This window comes from Chelonoidis abingdonii, chromosome 7 (assembly GCF_003597395.2).
Source record: "Chelonoidis abingdonii isolate Lonesome George chromosome 7, CheloAbing_2.0, whole genome shotgun sequence".
In the NCBI taxonomy this organism is placed as follows: domain Eukaryota; kingdom Metazoa; phylum Chordata; order Testudines; family Testudinidae; genus Chelonoidis; species Chelonoidis abingdonii.
In genome coordinates this window covers 54,991,161-55,007,253 of record NC_133775.1, presented here as the reverse complement: position 1 = coordinate 55,007,253, position 16,093 = coordinate 54,991,161, and the positions used below count along the sequence as shown (strand labels likewise).

Genomic DNA, 16,093 nt, shown 5'->3' with positions numbered 1-16,093 from the left:
TAATAGTGCCATTTTCCCATCTGAGCTGTTTATAGAGAACCAATCACTGTAGTATATAAACACTGAACATAGTCAAATAAGAGTGGATAAGAACTCTGATTTCCCATTTCTGGAGATTCATCATTCGGATTTTGCTCTGTGTTTCATGTGGTTTTTTTTTTTTACTGAATTTCCATCACCCCTCTTATTGCTGGCTGGCTTTTGCAAATGAAAAAAGATGGGTTTGGCATTGGACTGTGGAAATGGTTAAATCAGAGTGCACTCGCCAAAAGAGCATTCCACTATGTAGGACCTCCCACTAGATATGCATTGCTTCCAGCTCCTGACAGTCTCACAGTGGGCAAATGGAATATCTCTGTCCCTGATGATCACAGTTGTCTCAGGAGGAGAGCTTGCAAATGACAAGGCAGTCATTGAAGTAACCTGGTTTAGGCCCATAATAAGAGCTTTAAAGACTATGACAAGGACTGTGAATTGGTCCTGGTATCTGATGGTGTAGAGGGCATAGCACGCTCATGTATTCTTTAACGTTTACTCCACTCAGGAAGAGGACAACTGCATGTAATAATTTCATCACTTTCTGAGAGCTTTGAGATCTAACGATTAAAAGCACTGAGAATTAGTAATAGTAATTCACTGCTGATCATTTTAGTAGCAACATCCAGCTGACGTTCTCCTTCCTCTAATTTTGATATTATCCAGTTACAAAGGCTAAGAAGCATTATTTGTCCATTATTGCAATGTATATATTTCATGATCACCTAGACACCTTCCAACAGAGATCAAGGCCTCAGTGTGCTAGGCCACTGGTTCTCAACCGGGGGTATACAGATGTCTTCCAAGGGGTACATCAAGTCATCTAGATATTTGCCTAGTTTTACACAGGCTACATAAAAAGCACTAGCCAATGCGGTACAAACTAAAATTTCATACAATGACTTGTTTATACTGCTCTATATACTATGTATGTAATATACATAAAAGTATGATATTTATATGCCAATCAATTTATTTTATAATTACATAGTAAAAATGAGAAAGTAAGCAATTTTTCAAAAGTAGTCTGCTGTGACACTTTTGTATTTTTATGTCTTATTTTGTAAGCAAGTCATTTTAAAGTGAGTTAACACTTCAGGTATGCAAGACAAATCAGACTCCTGAAAGCAGTACAGCAGTCTGGACAGGTGGAAAGCCACTGTACATATGTATAATAAGAGACGCCCTCCCTTGAAAAGTTTACAGTGGAAGGACACAAAACAGACAAAGGGTGGGAAGGAAACCCAAGGCACAGAGAGATGAAGTGACTTGCCCAAGGTCACCCAAAAAAGCTGGGAACAAAACCCGAGTTTCAGCGGCATTGGAAAAGTTTATAGTTGGGATGCTTAAAGCCATTGAACAAAACTGTAAACTCAGTATACAATGGAAATCACTTAAAGTCAGGGGGTGCTACTGCACTCCCAGTGCCCCTTTTCCAGCACCCCATCTCCTGAGTCCTACTGCAGTGCCCTAGTGACTAGACCACACTGCCTTGCAGCCAGTGTAGACTGGTGCTTACCATACGCTTTCCAGAGTCCCTCCTACTTTTAAACACCTCAGACACTGGGGCCCCTTCCATTCCCCTTGGGAGCTCATGGCACAGCCTCGTCCATCTGCCCCCGTGGGTAGGGGGGGACGGTCTTCTGGAGCGTTCTCTGCCTTCGTTCCTAGTACATCCCATTTCCCCTAGTGCTGCCCCAGGGCAGAGCCAGGGTCTGGGCATGAGGAGCTATTGGGCGGGAAAGGAGGGAGCCAGGGAGAGGGAAGGGGGAAGCGGGGCAGCAAGCAAGAGAAGAAGGGCGGGGACAGCACATTTCCCCCCGTTTCGCTCCCCCCCCCGCTTCAGCCAGGCCTCTTCCTGCCCTTCCCTCTGTCTCCATCCCTGTCTCTTAATTCCCTCTCTCCCCCCGCCCTGCCTGACCGGGCGGAGCGCGCCCTCGCTGCCCCTCCCCTTCCCCGGTCGGTCCCGCCCCCTGCTGCCCGGAGAGGCCGCTCCTTTGCCGCCGCCGGGAGCGACCCACGGAGCCGTTTCCCGGAGTTGGGGCTGCTCGTCTCTCGGCCCGGCCCTCCCGCCGCCCCGGACTGGGGGACCTGCCCCAGCCGACCCGGCAGGAGGTGGAGGGGCTCGGCGGCCCCTGAGGTGAGTGTTGCCCCGTCTCCCCGCTCCCCTGCGTCGGGAGCTAGTTGCGGCGAAGCCTCCCCCGGGGGCCTGGTGGGGAGGCCTGCACGGTGGGGAGCGGGGAGGCGCTGGAGCGGGTGCCGAGCTGCTGGGGAAGGGGGCAGAGATGCTGCCTCCGCCGCCTCTTGCAGCCCCTCGGAGGCCTGGCCATCGCATTTGCCGCTGCCCTTTGCGAGCTGAAGCGGTGGAATCCGCCCACCTCCCCAAGCCGAGTTTCCAGGGCGATTCCGCTCCCTGCAGCCGCCTGTGGGTGCAGGAGCTGGGGGATCCCCCTTTTGCCTTATCCTCCCCCCAAAGGCTGACCTAGTACGTGCTCATTTCTGTGCCTCTGAGATTCCTCTTCCCTCCGTGTATTATTCATAGCCCTGATAGGTAGGCTGGCTGGAACAGATTTCATTCCTCCTCTGCAGTTTGCAAAGTGCCCCTGCTCCAGAGAGAGGTTTCGGGGGTTTGGGTGTTCCTCTCCTCTGCATGTTGCTGGTTTTGTGTCTGTTTTTGACCTAGATTGCTTTACGGCCCATTCTTAAAGGATCTGGCCATAGCATGTGTAGCTGAAGTGTACATTAATATCTAAAGTAAGACACTAATATTCTGTGGATTGTTCTCAGGTCACAGGAGTTAGACAATGTAGATAATTGGCTGGTGATTTCTTATCAGCATAAGGAATGGATGTCCACGGAGAGGACCTCCATAACGATTTTTTAAAAAAAATATTTTTAGTGTTAAACAGAAAATGCATTGCAACATCCAATGGCTGTAACTCAGCCAGCACTTACACCATCACTGACTTAACTGTAGATGTCAGACTGTGATTACCCTCATGTGATGTCAGACTCCTAATATACATTGCAATGGTCACTTTAGCGCTGGCTGACGATTCTGGAGAGTTTTCTGTTGATTTACAGAGTGGGATCAACATGGACAGAAGTAATGCAACCTCTACCTTATTCCCCCCATAGAGTTGGTTCTGCTAGAGAGGCAGAGAAGGCAGTTGCCTTGGGGGCAGCAGAATAATCAGTAACTATCTGCAAGGGTGACTGTATTCTGGTAGGAGTGGATATTTGCCAGTTTGCCTGGGGCACAGCTAGAGTTGGTCACCTTTCCTTTGGAGCCCCAACAATACTTAAAACGGATCACCTATACAGGTTAGAGCAGTAGTTCTCAACCCGTGGGCTGCTTGTGTCCCAATCAGCATACAGCTGTGACCTGTATGATATACTCAGGGCCATACAGGTAGTAAATATATTATGTGGATGTAGCCCACATAACACATAGAGTGCTGCATTTGTGGCCCACAATGGTAAATAGGTTGTAAACCACTGGGTTAGAGGGTAGTTTGCTTATGTGTGTCCAGTCCTTTGCTTCTCTGCTGACACTGGCAGTAAGGGTGTCAGTCGTGATGATGACTTTTGTTATGTGAATCTCTGCGCATTAGAAACTAGACAGGCAGACACAGCTGGTTTTGTATAGGCCCCTAGTAATGACTCTTGGCTTCTACTGACCTGGATGTAGACTGGTGAACTAGGGGTAATTAGAAGCTCAGAGCACTATAGCCTTGCTATTGCACTTCCTTATATTAGGGGACCCCAAATTATGTTTGTTGGCTTTGGTGTTTGTTTTAATTGATACTTCATTATGATATTAAAAAACCCTTTTCACTGCTCTGCCATTGATTGAACAGCATTTAAACATAGAGTATATCTTGGGAGGTATTTACTATGTCTGTTTATTTACAAAAGGCACAGACATGGTTGAAAAGTGTCAGAAATAGCAGTCGTGCTCATTCTGAGATGGGAAAGCCAAAGGAATTTTACATGGGTATGGTTAAAGCTGTAATTTAAACCTGTGATGTCAAACACCTGAATGATACATTTTTAGCTGACATGATGTGTAAATTATGGCTTTTGTTTTTATATGTGCAATCATTTATTTTGAAAATCCTTGTTGTATAGTTGACTTTAATATTATAGTTGGAACAAGATACAACAGGATGTGCTTTTATTATGCAATAATGTTCAGTGGTTGAAAACGTTTTGCTTTATCTTGTGCCTTACAGTGTACACTGGGTGTGAGGCTATTACATAGTATCTGCACACTGTGTCATGTTTTGTACAGTACATAGTTATGAAAGCATTTACCTGGTACTAAAATTTTGCTTTTGTTCTGCATAATATCATTATGTGTTGCATACTGAATTTAAAAGAATGGTGTTACTAAAAGTGAGCAATTTCTGTATATCTTTCCTGGAGAGAGAGCAGCTTAGTTGTTCAAGTCTAATGTAGTTTGTTGTGCAATCATTCTAACAAAGGTTGACATGATTGTTCAACTTTAGGTAAACAAATTCAGTATAACACAATAGATTAGAATTAATATTAATACAGTTGAGGTGTGTGCTGTACTTTATTGTTGAAAATACTTTACAAAAACATGTTTAAAAGGACAGTGTTGTATATTCAAAATCACATTTAGAACAAACTTCTATGCCTTTATCATTCTATAGTATTACTGATTATATGTATTCCAGTAGCATCAACCATGTGTTGGCACCGTCCACGCTCGCAGGTGGAGTTAATACATACTCCAAAGGGCCCAACGATGTAAGCTATTGCATGTGAGCAGATCCCTGAAATTGTGTGGAGTCTGATTGCCTTGAGTGGGGCTCCACGTGGGCACATACTGATCACAGTGAAGGATCAGGGCCTAAGATAACAAGCAACATACAATCAAAGTTGTGGTTTTGTTTAAAATTAATATACATCAGCTGTACTTGACAACCCCGCAACATTATAAATTAGCCAGTTTCTTGTAGTTGTCACAGAAGAAGTGTGGTTGGAGGAGCTATTTGAAGGAGTGGTCTTATGGATCAGTGCAGGGAGGAAGGTCCATGCCTGGGAGCAGGGTGAAAGATGTGAAGATGGCTGTGGGAGAAGTAGACATTCAAACCTGGCATCATTGGTGGAGCTGAGTTTGGGAATTGATAAGGGCATGGCTACACTTACATTTTTGCAGCGCTGGTAGTTACAGCTGTGGTCGTACAGCTGTGTAGGGCCAGCGCTGCAGTGTGGCCACATTTGCAGCGTTTGTAGCGCTGTTGGGAGTGGTGCATTGTGGGGAGCTATCCTAGCGTTCAAGTGGCTGCAACGTGCTTTTCAAAAGAAGGGGGTGGGGTGGAGTGGAGTGTGACAGGGAGCTAGCGGGAGACAGAGAGAGTGGATTTTTGGAGCAGACACTGTGTGACAGCTCCCTGCCTTGCAAATTCTGGCCATTTCCCCCACTCCTCTCTCAATCACTCTTAAATGTAAAAAGACTTCAGACCAGACAGCTTCTCGACGGACTCCTCCCTCCCCTCCGTGCTGTTTGTCTCCTCAAGCAAACAGCTGTGAACATTCCAAAGCCTCGGCTCGCTCGCTCGCTGCAGCAGAGCGAGCTTTGTTTTTTTTTTAAGTAGGCTCCGGGAGTACCTTCCGGTTTGTTGTATACAGGAATTGTGGGATACCTCCTAATACCCTGGAGGCGCCAATAACAGTGCTGGTGAGTGTCCACACCTGATGAGCAGCGCTGCATCAGCAGCGCTGGATTTGCTACACCCGTAGCGGACCAGGTGTACAGCCAGCGCTGCAGGAAGGGAGTTGCAGCGCTGGCTGAGCTCTGTAAGTGAGGACACCTGGTAAGTTGCAGCGCTGTAACCCCCTCACCAGCGCTGCAACTTGCAAGTGTAGCCAAGCCCTAAGAGACAAGAACAGATAAGAAGGGAAGAACAGAATTGTGCAAGGCCTGAAAGGTCGGGCCAAGAAGCTTGAATTTAATGTAATGGAAAAGAGGGGAGCTATAATTATTTAATATGAATTATCTTATGGGCATTACAGTAGTTTGGAGGAATTAATGTCTTTTTTCCCCCGTGTGTTTGTGCAGTGTCTAGCACAGTGGAGTCATGATCCATGATTGTGGCTTCTAGATGCTAAGTAACATCCAGTTCGGTTTGGGGGCCCTGTTGCATTAGGTGCTGTACAAATTTAAAGGTAAACATAGGCCTTGTTCCAAAGATCTTATAATCTAAGAATACAAGAACGCTTATTATCCTATGTGATAGTCATTTCTTTTTCAGGGAGAATGGGATGATTTTTTTGTTGCCAATGCAAGTTATAGTTTCATTTCGATTTTCATCTTGACATGGGGCTCAGTCTGCTCCCATTGAAGTTAATGGAAGTTTGGCCTTTGGCTTCGATAGAGGTAGGATAGAGCCCATGTTGTCACTGTCTGCATGCCGCTGAACATCCTTTATCAGAAATTAATGGAACAGCATTAAGTTTTGGACATAAACCCACCAAAGCAACTATGCATTCAAACAAGGCTGACCCCTCATTCTTCCCTGGTTGTGTCTCATTTGTGCAGCATGTGTGGTCCTACATAAATGGGTGCCACAATATTCATGCAAATATATTAGAGCATTATTGGGTTGTCGTGTGTGCAGTTAAGATTATGTGGTATACCAGGTGCCCTTTATAAATAGATTGCACTATAGATGAGGACTGTCTGGGTTAGAGGATATTGTCCCGTGATGTAGGACCCTCTGAGAGGGGACAATGTGTAGTGCAATACCAAAGCCCTGTAATACAGTTGTAATTTTAAAATCAAATAATTTTAAAATCAAATTTTCTTGCAGGTGTGGATCTGTGTCAACTATATTATACTAACATAGTATTTTTCTTGTTTTGCTGTCTTAAAAATGTGGTACAATCTCATCTGCTGTACAAAACTCTGTCTTTCTAGTTTAAGTGCCTGTCACTGTGATATTGGAGGGCTGGGAGAATACTTTCCCTCTTATCTCTATACAGAGCAGTAATATGATCAGTAGTACAATACTTAGTGATATATCTTGGACAGAAAATTACAAGCCTTAGCGTTTATGTAAAAAAGCTAACTTAGTCACTTTGATGTACAGTACTTGTACTACAGTATTTTCTTCACTACACTTACAATCAAATACCAAAGATACACTCAATTACAGGCATTGTACGTGGCTTATTTTATTCAGTGAAAAGGTACAAACGCTAAAAATAAAGGAATGAGTTTTCTATAGCAACATGTTTCTCCTGTACATAGATTTCAGTGGGTTTTTACCGAAAACCAGCGTACACAAGAACTGCTGTATGCCAAAGAAGGACTTGACCAGTTTTTGTCTGAAGTTTCTGGCAAGGTATGTTTTAGTAAGGTATCTGGTGTAACATCTTGAGCGATGTATGTCTGAGGAAGGTGGGGAATGGAATTGAAAAGTTGCGCTAAGGAGCTTTGTGTAAAGAACCATAGAATCAAATAAGGAGAGCATCCTTCAAATAAAACAAACTGCATGGTACCTGAAATTATTCTTTGGCTTAGGTTTCAACTTAATGTTCAAATCATACTGAGAAGGTGTGTATCTTACCAAGTTTCATTTTACATTCCACATTCCTCTGAAAACAATTCCTTGGAATTGTGGTTTTAAGAATTTCCACTGAAGAGGTTTCCCTATTGATGATTGAGGAGTACTGTGTGAGTCTTAGTGGTCACTTGGGTGGCAGAGATTGTTTAAATTAGACTTCGGAATTTGTGCCAAGTGCAGTAGTTGTATAGGATGACTTAACACCCCTTCTCCTGAAACTTTTTAATGACTGTGCTTTAAAGTATTGCTGCTTTCCAAATGTGTGTGGCAATTCCTTAAAATTACATTTAAAATGAGAGGCACTTTCCAGGCTTGGACAAGCATATTCTAATTTGTTGTTAAAGTAGGGAAGCTTAATTAATGATGCCAGATGAAACGATACATAAACATGGTTAAAATCTAATGGATTCCAGTAAAACAGAATAATAATCCAACAGCATCTGTTATCTCATGTGTGCCTAGTGTATTTCTCCTTAAGGAAAAGTAATTCCGGAATAAAGATAAGTTGCTACAAAATAGTTTCACTTGAATATTGATGGCCTGATGAGGAGGCAGCATGGTCCAGTGCGTGGGGCAGTGGAGTAGAAGGAAGGAGATGTGGGTTCTAATCCAATTTTGGCTACTGATCTGCTATGTGACCTCGGAAAAGTCATTGCACCCCTCTGTGCCTTTGTTTCCCCTCCCACCTTTGTCTCCTTTGTTTGTTTCAATTGTAAGCTCTTTGTGGCAGGGATTATCTCCTACTATGTGTTCTGTACAGTACCTAGCAGGATGGGGCCCTGTTCTTGGTGGAGGACTCCAGGTTCTCCTGTAAAACAAATAATGTATTTGAAAAAGTCCTCAGAGAGCACAGAAGACATCAAGACCTCTGTGTAAGTTTACTGTGAGCAGTTTTAGGTTTGGCTGCCGCCTATCATTTATTCCACCAATTACAAGAAGTAATAAAAAAATTCCAGGATTGAGGTATAGAACACTGAAGTTTATGAAGTATATATTTAATGGGCAAAATGCTGGAGGATCTGTATATATGAGTGGGCACTTTTCCAAAATAGTGTTTGGAGCCAGAACCACTTTGTTACTAACCAGCATTTTAGCTCTTTAACATATCTGTAAACATGACATAAGTACCATAGCCTCATTCACTTGATTCCAGTAAATGAGGCATAACTATATTCCAACTATGCATCAGAATATAAAAAGATTCTGGACAACTTATACTGTATAAATGGGAAAATTTACCCAAATTTTCCCGATCTGTGCACTGAAAATCAGTGGAGAGGGCCTTAACTCATGGACTTTCGTTCTTGGGTTTCTACCCCGGCCTCTGTCCAAGTCCCTTATAATAAAAATGAAAACAATTTTTGACTTCTTAGTAGTGATGCATGTTTGGCAAAAAGGCCTCTGAATTTTAGACTTGCTCACTAATCAGGATTTGGGGGGCATGCACATGTAAGGACACTGGGTAGTGAGATTGTTTTTGCAAAGAAGAGAGAGAGGAAAGAACCAGAGCATCCTTCCTGCCTTTCTCATGGGAGCATCAGCCATTGCCGTGATTCCAGTGCTTCTAGATGGTATGTGAAAGTTGATGTGTAGCCAGTGGGGATTTGTGCCTGTCATAGTTCACTCTTCTATAATAAGAATTTCTTTTAACTGCCACGAACAACTAGAAAAAGTTCTAAATATCAGATACTGACTTTTTGGATACCTCTGCCTATGAAAGTAATGGAGAAAATGCAGATGAGTGAAATTTGGGTAAAATAAGACAAATGTAAATGTCCTGAAGGTCTGCTGAACAGCCACTCCATCCTTGATATCCTTTAGGGGAACAAGCTAAGCTTCTTCTCCCTTCTGATGATACCCCAGTAGGATCTGGTGTTTACCTACCTGTTAGTGTAAGTACAGGTGCTGTACAGCATTGTTGTGCCAGCAAAGTTTGCCGTGGCTCAGTCTTATGTTGAAAGTTGATTTGGGTGTATCTACTTCACTTGGTGGACATATTCAGTTCCATGGAGTCCTGTGAAGTAGGAATGGACAGCGATCCTTAGTTTGTGTTGTGGTTTTGAGTGGAGTCAAATGGCTCAGGAGAACTCTCAGCGCTATTCTTGAGGGCGGTGTTCTTTCTCCTCTATTGACACTGCTCTTCGTAGATAGGCACAACTCAGTAGCTGAAGTCTGGTGGATATTGGAGATTTGTCAGTCTGGCATCCATAATAGCTGCTGGGATCAGGTTTCTTTTATGTGATTCTTTATTTCTGTGGCAGTCTCAAATGGCAAATTGGAGCTACTGAGTCTTCCAAAAGAGATCATGTTGAGTAGATGAAGTGCAGGGCCTTCCTTGTTCAGGCATGAAGCTATGGCAATCTCACCCCCTCAATTATCAGGAAAGTACATTAAAGTGTATTCTTTAGTAGTAGGCTCAGGACTTGTCATAGTTTTAGGGGGATTTTTTTGTATTATCTGCATTGTTTTTTTCCCTTCAGGCTTTGTTTCCACTCTGGGATCGAACTGTGCATTTTGCCTGTTTTTTACAACATGTATTTTTAGTTTATTGCATAGCCTCTGGGTGTGGGTACCTATAAATCAAAGTTGACTCTAGTGCTACTGAAACCAACCTGAAAATCTCCCAATGAACAAGTAGTTCAAAATCATTGTTTTTCCAGTATTCAAAAAACCTAATAGCTCAAACTGCATTCCCTCTGTCTCAATTGTGTCAAAAGAGCGAGATCTTCAAGATAAAAATCTCTTCCTGATTTTTGGGTGCTTCCCATCTTTCTCTTTTTGTGTTTCAAATTCTTTAGGGGATAAACTAAGTAATCCTCAAATTGATGTTTGAGAAGTTTTCCTTTCTCACCCTAATTAAAGTGGTTTATGTGGAATGATGTTTGTGATAGTCCTTCCCTATTCCCCAACTCCATCTTGGAGGCTTCAGATTCCTGCCTCAAATCATCATGTTTCAGTCTGCAGAAATATCCTCAGAAAGCTTTTAAAAGTGAAACAGTCAGTCTGAGTGTTCTGAAACAGCTTGCTCTAGCAGATGACCATGGTACAGCACTGGGTGAAGACATCAGCAACAGGGAGTGAATCTGTCGCAACTAATGCAAACGGTCATACTCTCAGTGTCACAGAGTAGTGAAGACTGACACATGACTAATGGGTAGATTATGATTTTTTCTCTCGATGACAGAAGCTGACTTTGGTGTATACTTCCTGTAACTGTAACATTTGACAGACTCAGAACACTGTCACAAAGTTGTATCCTGCCCATAGAGGGTAATATTCCTCAAGTTTAAAAATAGCAAGAACTTTAATGCACAATTAAAGTTGAGAATATATTCCTCTCCTGTGAAGTTAAATTCACTTGCATGCCACATCTGTGAATTTAGGCTGGGGTTTTCAAAATTGCATCAGGGAATTAAGCACCCAATCTCAATTGACTTGCAATGGAATTTGGTCACCTAGCTTTCCTAAATCCCTTTGGAAATCCCAGCCTTCATCACTTAAATGTAAGGAAATTCTCAGTTATGGTTCCAAAACCAGTCTTGATATAGTGTCAAGTATCAGGGGGTAGCCATGTTAGTCTGTATCCACAAAAACAACAAGGAGTCCGGTGGCAATCTGTTAGTCTTTAACGTGCCACTGGAGTCCTTGTTAGTCTTTATATAGGCTCTGTGCCTCTGCTGATCCTCAACAGGTGCTCAGATACCCCAGGTTAATTTAAATACCTAGGTAGAACATATAGGCAATGGACTTGTGTGTGTATGTGGCTAGTGGGAAGAAAGGAAGTTGTCACTATAAAGGGGTTTGGGAGACTAGGAGCTTGTCACTAGGTACAGGGAGTGGATGAATCAAGACAGTTTGGCACCAGGGAAGACAGGCTTAGATATTTGTTGCTGGTGTGATAAAAAAGGTTGAAGGGCAGATGACTGGGGAAGTGGGCTGCACATCTTATTTTGTGGATGATTTCACAAAGCAGGAAACTGCCTATTCAGCAGTGGTCCAGGGTGAGGTTGACTTTCCAAGGTTTACATCTTGCCTAGCCTTATTCTGTAGAGTGTGGCTAGTTATCAATATTATTTCAATTTGCTTATGGGTAACTGTTGTGATTATTGTGGACTCACTCCTTACAACAATTGATGAGGTTCACAGTTTTTCAGGAGGCAGCTTCTGATGTTAAATTTCTACTATTTGGAAAGGATCTTGAGTTTAAGGTAACACAGATAACAATGCTTTCCAATTGTTAATTGACATAATGTATGTTGTGGTCCATTAAGAGTGGGTGTCCGTGCACAGTGATTCTACCAGCTGCAAATTACTATCTTCTGTAGAAGTCAGAAAACATTGCATAGGCTATGTAACTCTTGTAGTTAAATAGACTCATCAGTTAGTCAAATAATTCAAAGGACAGTTACACTTAGCATAGTTCAGGAACATACACAAGCTCTTGTTCAGAGTAAATAAAATATTTCAGCCATGAATGCAACTGTCGGATTTGGCTCAGACCTTACTGTGGATCTTAGGCATAACTCTGGGCAAGAAATAGAATGTGCACTGTACCACCCAGGAATAATGTCAGGAGGCATGATGATTCAGAGGCACTCCTCCAATTTCCTCTTTGCTTCTGGGAGCTAGTAATTTATTCCTGATCTGTAGTAGTAGTAAATTATTACCTATGCCATGCTGGCTCATCTGCTCTGACCAGAGTAGCTAAAGGAGTGGAACTAAGGCTTTGCCCATTCTCTACCCCTCCTGGATGACTCGTCATGCACCTGGTCTATGAAGAGAGTAAACAGATGAATAGCCTGGCTCACTCCTGTGTGCCTTGACTTAAAACCAGGTGGTCCATGAAAGGCTATACGAGAGGATCCTCAGTCCTTTGTCCAGGCCAAGGCACAATATAGTCCTCAGGCAAAGCTCTTGTTGAGTCAGTGGACATTTTGCCTTAGCAAGGTTTGTAGGATTTGGCCCTTAGTGTCTATCAGCCTTTGATCATTTTGAGAGACAATAAATTCATAGGTTGATAATCTAGAGAAAAGATTGTTTACAGTCTATTTGTTCAGCTTGGAGGCTAGGGAGAAGGAACTCTGGGCTCCCCATGACTATTGAAGGTTAATTGGAGAATGGCAGATATTTGTTGAACAACTGTGTTATCTCCTCTCCCTCTCTTCCCCTCTCTGTAAAAAGGTTTAGGGTATATTATAGGGCACAAATAGGAATTAGCAGTCTGTCTTGACTCTGCAAACACATGTGCTGCTCCTGAGGGTATTCTTTGCCAAAAAATTAAAAATTCTGCATATTTTATTTGTCAAATGTGGAGACTCTAGCATGGCATTGGGGAGCACAGGCCACTGGCTGCACAGAGGTAGGAGATCACTCTGCAACTCCCCTGGGACACAGACTCAGTGGTGAGGCTGCACCCAACCATGAGATAGTGCAAGGACTGGGTTTGCCCGAGAAACACTCCAGGGTCCTGCCCCTCTGTGCCAGATGCACCAGGTGTGGGAAAGCAGGCTCAGCCCAACAGGATCCAAGTATGGAGGGGCTTAGTGTGGGGGGATCCAAGTGTGGGTTGAGAGGGTTCTGTGTGGGGCAATCTGGGTGTGGGCAGCTTAGTGGAAAATCCAAGTGCGAGGGAATCTGGATGCACAAGAGTTTGTTGGGGGCGGTGGATCTGGGTGCAACAGTAATGGGACTCTACAGAGGGGTCCAAGTGAAGGTGGTTGGAGCTCAGCAAGGGGACGGGGTGTCTGAGTGTGTGTGTGTGTGTGGGGTAGAGCTTGGCAAGCAGGTCTGGGTATGAAGGGTTCAATGGAAGGGGTCCTGATGCTAGTGGAATGGGGATCCAGGTGCAATTGGTTGGAGCTCGGTGGGGTGGAGAGCTTGCTGTGGGTGACTCATCAGGATGGTCCAGGTGCAGGGGATTGGGGGTTTGAAGGGGGCGGTTCTGGATGCTGGCGGGGAGGGGTGAGGCTCAGTGGGAAGGTCTGGGTATGAGGGGGTCTGGATGCACGGGGGTTGGGCAGATGGGGGAGCATCTCCCTGTACAGTGATCCCTCACCCTGCAGCTGGGGAGCAGTGGGTGCAGGAAGTGGGGGAGGAGTGGAATTTTCCGATCTTCCGGCAGCCTGGGGAGAAATCTGGGGGTGGATCTGACCTGCCCTGGATGCTGTGCAGGGGAAGAGGAAGTCCCATCCTCCCAAGCCCAGCTGGGACTAGCAGCTGAGGTGGTGCAGAGTAGGAGCCACCATCTGGGTCTGCCCCTGCCCCACAGTGATTTACCTCTCTGCTAGCTGCGTTGGGCACCCAAAACATAGTGCTGGTTGGGGGACACATGACCGCTCTTGTGGCTTCCCTTTGCTTCCCTGTCAGAAAATCATTTTTCTGTGGGGAAGCAAAGAAATCTGCGGGGGACATAAATTCTGCACATGCGCAGTGGTGCAGAATTCCCTCTGGAGTAACAGTGTGCTTAAAATTAAGCATATGTATATTTATAAAATTGAGGCTCTAGCAGGTGCAGTTTTCCTTCCATTGTACCACCATTTTCAATTATGTCAGTCACTGCTGTGATAGAGGAGAATCATTTCTCCCTTTGTTGCTGTAGAATTCCCATTACAGTAATGTTAATGGGAGTTATATGAGTGGGTTGTGGTGGAGGAATAAAAAAGGAATATGATGGCCATCTGGGGTTGTACATTTTCCGTCTCTTCCCTTATTTACTGTTACGTAATCTCCAGTTATGCAGCATGCAGCTATCTTTAACAGTTCTTCTGTTGTTTATCCTGTACACCAACTGACATTTTGTTAGATCTATACCAGAAATACTAAGGAGGAATACAGTTTTACAAAGTGAATTGGGAGGAGAAAGTAGAGTAGGAAGAGCAAGCAAAAAAGGAAAAGGAAATGAGGTAAGACTGAAATAGCTTAGAAGCATATGGTAGGGAGGGAAATAATAGAAGGAAAAACATGCTACTTACAAATATAGCAGAAATATTTTGGAAAACAAGAAGAAAGATACTATAAGAATCATTCTACTGTAAATACATTGTTCTGGTCATCCATTTAAAAATAACTTTTACAGAGCAGCGTGACTGGTTGGTGAACATAGAAGAGCAAATCTAGAATGGTCTCTAGTGGAACAACTAGTTGAAAATTTTTGAATGGAAAATTGGAAAATGGCCTCTTTAAAAATTTTGCAAAAAATGATTCTTTTAATAGAATTCTTTATGTAAATGTATATAGAAATTTTTTGTTACCCCAAAACCAGTGTTTTGGTAAGTGAAAAAGTTTGTTTTATCAAAATAGGTTCTTTATTCAAAACCCAATCACAGTTTTGATAATGTTTTAGATGTTCGTGACAAAAATGTTAAAATATTTTGCAATTTTTTTTTGGAAAAACAGGCCAATTTAGAAACTTTTTTTGGGGAAAAAAATACTTCAGAATTTTCCATAGAATGAGTTTTTCATTTTTTGGCCAGATCTGCTTAGTAGTAATTTTACAGCATCTAGCTTGTTGAAAAGTTCTGAGAAAAAAGCAATTTTGAATTGAAAGATAGTATTAATTTAGTTTTCTGTCCAGTTCTGGACCCCCCATCTTAACTTAAGCTGCCTGGGTGTTTTACAGTGATGATGTCAAGGCTTTCTAAACTCCTTTGTCAGAATAAACCCTGGCAGTGTAATTCTAATGAAGCAGCAAATTTTGCTTTCATTTAAAATGCATCCATATTTTGGAAGAATGTTCTGTGACTCCTCCCCTTCCCATCAGCCCTAACCTATTTCACTGAATAATTTATGTGTTTGTGTGGTCATAGTGTAGTAGGTATAAATACCTAAAATGCAACCCCAGGACCCAGTATGTCCGGTGGAGTTTACTAATAATGTTGCCCACAGCCACTCTGTCCCTGTCATGGCCTGGTGAAGACAAAGCTGATTGATCGTAGGTTTTTATTGTTAACAACCACAAACAAGCAATTCCTATTAATTTGTCTTGAATACAGTATTATGGGTGTGTTAATCTAGTTTTATGGCAGTTTTTCAAAGGGACACTATTAAGGGCCCAAAAGCAAGCTATTCCGATGGGTAGGAAAGATTAGAAAATGTGGCAAAAGACCACCTTGGCTTAACCACGAGATCTTGCATGACCTACAAAATAAAAAGGAGTCATATAAAAAATGGAAACTAGGTCAGATTACAAAGGATGAATATAGGCAAATAACACAGGAATGCAGGGGCAAGATTAGAAAGTCAAAGGCACAAAATGAGCTCAAACTAGCTATGGGAATAAAGGGAAACAAGAAGACTTTTTATCAATACATTAGAAGCAAGGAGAAGATCAAGGACAGGGTAGGCCCACTGCTCAGTGAGGAGGGAGAAACAGTAACTGGAAACTTGGAAATGGCAGAGATGCTTAATGACTTCTTTGTTTCGGTCTTCACTGAGAAGTCTGAAGGAATGTCTAACATAGT

The 16,093-nt window shown here is 43.0% G+C and overlaps 1 protein-coding gene across 2 annotated transcripts in view; it reads left to right on the top strand.

Annotated features, from left to right (window-relative positions):
- The first annotated feature begins 2,019 nt into the window (after positions 1-2,019).
- Positions 2,020-16,093, top strand: part of LOC116826626 (uncharacterized protein C1orf21) — a 240,529-nt gene continuing 226,455 nt past the window's right edge. Inside the window, exon 1 of one of the 2 annotated variants that reach the window (XM_075067878.1) lies at positions 2,020-2,176. The gene's annotated coding sequence lies outside the window, so the exon portion shown is untranslated. The remainder of the gene's footprint in view (positions 2,177-16,093) is intronic. The other variant, XM_075067876.1, reaches the window with a different exon arrangement.